The sequence below is a fragment of the Corvus brachyrhynchos genome, unplaced genomic scaffold (genome assembly GCF_000691975.1).
Source record: "Corvus brachyrhynchos isolate BGI_N302 unplaced genomic scaffold, ASM69197v1 scaffold194, whole genome shotgun sequence".
Classification (NCBI taxonomy): domain Eukaryota; kingdom Metazoa; phylum Chordata; class Aves; order Passeriformes; family Corvidae; genus Corvus; species Corvus brachyrhynchos.
In genome coordinates, this window is record NW_008237890.1 from 4,614,335 (window position 1) to 4,619,736 (window position 5,402).

At 38.8% G+C, this 5,402-nt stretch overlaps 1 protein-coding gene and 1 non-coding gene across 4 annotated transcripts in view; both read right to left on the reverse strand.

Annotated features, from left to right (window-relative positions):
- The window catches only part of NFIB (nuclear factor I B), a 263,106-nt gene that overhangs the window by 218,186 nt on the left and 39,518 nt on the right, over positions 1-5,402 (reverse strand). The window lies entirely within an intron of this gene.
- Positions 1,670-1,741, reverse strand: TRNAH-GUG. The gene has a single exon. It is a non-coding gene; the product is annotated as a tRNA-His (tRNA).

The following is a 5,402-nucleotide window of genomic DNA, read 5'->3' on the forward strand; positions in this document are numbered from 1 at the left end:
AAATTTTTTGAAAAGTGATCTTGGAATTTTTCTACTGTCCTATTGAAATGCTTCAAAATCATCAATATTACTATAATTAGAAATAAGGTAATATTTAGCTACAGATGAACACTGGATAGAGAGAAGTCAGTTCCAGGGAGGTTGACGTCAAGCAGGGGTGAACTTTGAGTGCTTTAGCAGCCTCAGGATGATGCATGAGTAGAGCAAAATTTGAATTTCTTTTTTAGGACTTAATTCACTAGGACTGTTTAAAGAGTATGTGCACCTGTGATGAGTTAATTTGGTATTTCTGGATTTCATAAAATCTAACTCAGCAGATGACATTTCTGAAAGACTACAGCAGGGATAGAGTATGAAAGATCATCCTGGTCTCTTTCATGCTAGTGGATATTTCTAAATTGCTTTCTTTTGGGAAATCAGTCACATCTGTCTCATCAATTAGACCAAGAATTCACAAGCTAATTGCTCTGACATGCTCCTAAAAGGCTGAATGATATTTAGACAGGAAATTGAAGGCCAATCAGAGGAATAATCATAGATACTTTAAAAACACAACACAAAGAGCTCATGTGAACCTGAGGAAGGTCATAACATGCCAGTGATCACTAGTCTACTACACTAAAACTGGGACACCTAAGCCCACAGCCTCCAGAGGTGAAGTGCCCTCCCAGGCATGCAGGGCTTTCGTTTTTCCTGACAGTGGTGCTAAAAAAGATTTGTTTCGCTTCCTCACTCATACCTTTAGGATGGTAAAGAATTTTCCTGCTCCCTTGGAGAGAGAGAAAGGCACCTGTCATTCACACTCTGAAGCAGCTGGCGTGTTGTGTGAAGCTTGAATCCATCTGGGCTTCTTGGAGATGTTATCCATTATAAAGGTGCTGATGTCCCATCAGATGCAGCAGTGAGAGAAAAGCGGTGCTTGCTCTTGAATTGGCTCCATATCAAATAAAAGGACCAACTACCAGAAACTCTATTCAGTAGCTTTCAAATTATTTGATTAACTCATAATAATGATGTTTTATAGATGTAGTTACTACCAGTTATGTAATTTTTTTGTTTGGTTATTGCACAAACGGCTTTTAGTTACCATAACCAATTCACTAAATCAAAATGGTAATTTTAGAAATCTTCATGCTGAGAATCTGAGGTCATACTGCTCAGTGAAACAGGACAGTAAAATTACACACTGTTCCTACTACAAAAACAAAGAGAATCAATAGAAAAGTGATGGTTCCTCTTCTCTGTTACCAGCAAAGACCCTCTGCTAGCAGCAGTTCAGGCCTAGGTAAGCAGGATTTCCACATCTACAACTGTCATATTTCCAAGCAGTTCAGGTTGATTGCTTTATTAGAATGGGAAACTAGGAAAGATCAAAACCACAGAGGCTTCATAGCTCGGTCCAGACATTAAGTAGCTGTAATGAGTAAAAGTTCCATGGTCACTATGAGGCTGCATTTATCAAAATATCCATAAAGATTAAATTTAAAAAATCCCACTTGGCAACAGGATTTCTGAATTAATACTTATGCTACATACTCTTTTAGAAAAACATTCTTATAAAAGTTACAGAGTTTCTAATTGCTTTCTCATCTTAGTCTTAGACATCACTAATAGATTACTTTTGGTATGCAATCTGTAATTACATCTCTTCAAAAGATAAACCCCCCCCTGCCGTGACTCGGATTTGAACCGAGGTTGCTGCGGCCACAACGCAGAGTACTAACCACTATACGATCACGGCAAGCCATCAGAAAACTCAAATTAAAAGCGAGAATTTTTTCCCCTGGTGCTCTTTTAAATGTTATATAAATGGTGCCACCTGCAGTTTACACTGAGTGTTAGCAGCAGCTTGCTCTAAACCTTAAAATTAACTGCTGTCATCTCGAAATTGCTTCCAGACTTATTTTTCCTTATTCGTAATAATCCATGCTCATCAGAATTACCTAAACAAAGGCTCAGGATTGTTATAATATACTTTCTCCTTCCCTTAAAAGTCTTTTCAGAGATAGTTTTTTTCATATTTTGTCAGTAGTGGGGAAGGCAAAGTCATGACAAGAGAAAAGTCCCACAGAGTAGATACAGATTTAAGCAAATGATCAAAATCTATTGAACTGAAAATTACATTTGATTAGCTGAACCAGGTATGATTGATTCTGGTGTAAATGTTTTTATTGATGGACATCATCTTCCTTACTTCTGCCATAAGCACAGAACATAAAACATATCTTTTCCAGAATTTATGTTACCTCTGTGAAAGAATATGCTCAAACACTACAGATGAAGTCTGACGGGAGTAAGTCTTTTGCTTCTATGAATGAAGACCATCACCTAGTGTAACACTGAAGCTGAAGTTCTGAGTAGCACTTGCCCTTTTACAGATATTCAGAGAAAAGAAGACTGCAAACAACATTCCAGCAGGCAGAACAGCAAAAAAAATTACTAGTTCTTTCAAATGAAAGCTGCAGCAGAAACCAAGTTATATAACATAAAGAAAGATTAAAATGAGGAAAAAGAATAATGGGCAAACTCCAGGGCACTCAAGTCCTGTTCAGAAAATGCAGGCTGGTTTTTTGTGCTCACCCTCTCCAGTTATATTCATTATTTTAATACAAAATATTGTCTGCTTAACAGCCTTGGAGAGCACAGCAGCACCACCACTGCAGTGGTACATGTCCCACTGAATCTCTGAAGAAGGAGAAAGACATACAAAAAAACTTACTAGACTGTAATATACGAGACCACTGACATGTCTTCAGCATGTCTTCAGCATGTTGAGATGTGGATTTACTCTGGATGAAGGTCTGCAGAGTGGGATAATTCATGAGTAGACTGTGCAAAAGAAACATCAGCCTGGGACTTTAAAATGCAAACTTACTAAACAAACAGACTCTGCTCCTCTCTGGTCTGCTCTGCTCTGCCTGAGGAGCAGAGGCTCCCACTGCCTTGTCAAACACTGGTACCTCTAGCACTCACATGGAGGCCCACCCTGCCAGTGGAGCTGCAGGAGAGAAGGAGAAATTCTGGTGGTTGGTGGGGGCACTTGGAGTAAAAGGGTGCTTTAATGGTAGGTTGGACTGCTGTACTTCACCCTACAGCCTTCCCCGATATCTTAGTGTGACTAGAATAGCATTTTTAACTCAGGGGTCAGCATACCCTTCCACAGGACAGGAAAATGGCATTGCTCAACATCATGGAGGTAAACAACCTAGAAAAAAAATTGTTCAGTAGCATCTTCTCTGAAGTTTCTTGTTGTTATAGACCGGAAAGTAGAGCTCTCAGAATATTTACTGCATTTCAATATGTATGGCTTTAAATAACTTTAGATTTTCTAATTTCAGATCTTGTTATTACTGGTTACCTGTCTCAAAGTAATGAACAACTTAGGTTTTGGGTCAGCTTCTCAGAACATACAGATTTCTCCTAAAGACAGAAGTCAAGTAAACATTATAGGTATACGTTTTTGTCCATGGCAACCCCCTTCAAAACAAGGGCATTAAGTAAAAATTACTGCAGAATACCATGAGGTGCTTTATAGCATGATAATCAGGAGACGATGGAGATTTTAAATGTGATTTAAATACTTGTGGCTGTGATGAGACAAGCTTCTTGCAAACTCTGGAACATGCATTGTTCCACTATAGTATCACCTCCCATCTCAGTCATAGGGGTGCTTTTATTTTTGCAGCAGCAAAACAGGTTTGCTAGGTTCCCCTCAAAAAATGTCATGTGATTTTAAAAATCCGGGTCAGAGAAACAACAACTACAAAACCCCCCACAACAATGCTGCATTTCCTGCCTTGCAGAGGCAGCTTTCACCTGAGAATAAAGCATGGGCAATAAAGCCATCAAAGGGTGTACCAGGAGGGTGAGAGAATGCCATCCATATCTCCAGGACAGGATGAACCTACTGCTCTTTCTGCTTCAAGGGCTGTCATTTTGCTGAGCCTAGGACAGAGAGACTGAGTACATGCAGGCAGCTTAGATTTACTGTAACAGGATTATACAGAAATATAGAAGAGTTTCCTATGTTGTGTATGTGTTTGCCATTTGGCTACAGTACCTTTCTTAGGCAGATTCTGCACAGAACTTCACTTTAGTTTGTGTATAGATGGAAAATACCATTAATGCCCATTAGAAGTAAAGCCTGGGCTGAAAAGACTCTTTGGCAATTCATTAGACAGCTCTGCCAGGAGCAGGTAGTATTTTCTTTTCTTCTACTAATATTATTTCTATTAGTAGGGCAACCACTCTTTTTTTCTGTGTGATCTCTTACACTAAGAGTCCTAGTACAGAAGAGTTACCTTGGGATTCATATTTTTCTTAGAATTCCAATACATTCCTAGTACGATGCTTTTATTTTGCTCTGCGCACTCCCATAATCAGTCAAAAAAGTCAAAAAACACAATGGAAGTGTCTATTATTTTCCCTTAGCCACCATCATGTAACTTTTTTTAACTAATTGGTCCCCCTTCTAATGATTTTGTTTTTCTTTTCTGTTGTTCTTTTCTGTTCCTGCAGCTTTCAGTTTTCTTTTTGGTAGCCAGAGGCCTAGAGTGAATAAAATTATTCAAGCATTCTTCCACCAGAACTCTATCTGCTTACAGAAACAGAATATTCTCAAAGCCAGTCTGTCTACTTCTACAACTATGTATATTTAAATATAGACATTTATGGCACAAAGGGAGCAAGTGACAGACATGGCTTAAGTCTTCAAAGCCACAAAATTCCATACCATCAGCATTACTTAGTTCCAACCACAGTTGTGTAATAAGCCTTACAGCACAACTCCTGTGTCAATGATGAGAAAATTGTCAGCTGCCAATCACCCCAGTTTGAACAAGCTACAGCCAGCAGAGTGCTCAGATCAGCATTCTAAAAACTAGGTGCACTCCTGTTCATGAACAGCAAACTTCTGAAGTCTATATAGCACGTGGAATTTCCTACCCTGTTGCCCAATGCTCCTGGTATGCAGTCCAAGCCTGCACTGGTATTTCGTTCTGCCTGTTTCTGGTACAAGTGAATGTGTCATCTGTTGTTCCTTCATTTTGTAGCTTTTATCCTCTTGCAAAATCCTCCATCTTACTGTATATTCATGCAGATTGTATTCCTACAATTGAAGATCCTTATGGGTGGGAATTTTTTTCCTAAGTGATTCTTGCTCTTTAAAATTTTTTCATACTATTCAAGGAAAACATGTAAATAAAATTGGATTATCAGAATGTGCACAGTGGCTTGCCTGAGGTGGAGCAAAATTTCCCTGTACCTCCAAACAGGGACTGAGAATAGGAAAGGTCTCAGGATGTTCTGTTATTGTCATGTTCTTTTAAACTCTAACAGAACATAAACACAACTTCCCATTGAACATCTGTTGTTAGCAAATTAGTTGAGGTATATCCAAGGGA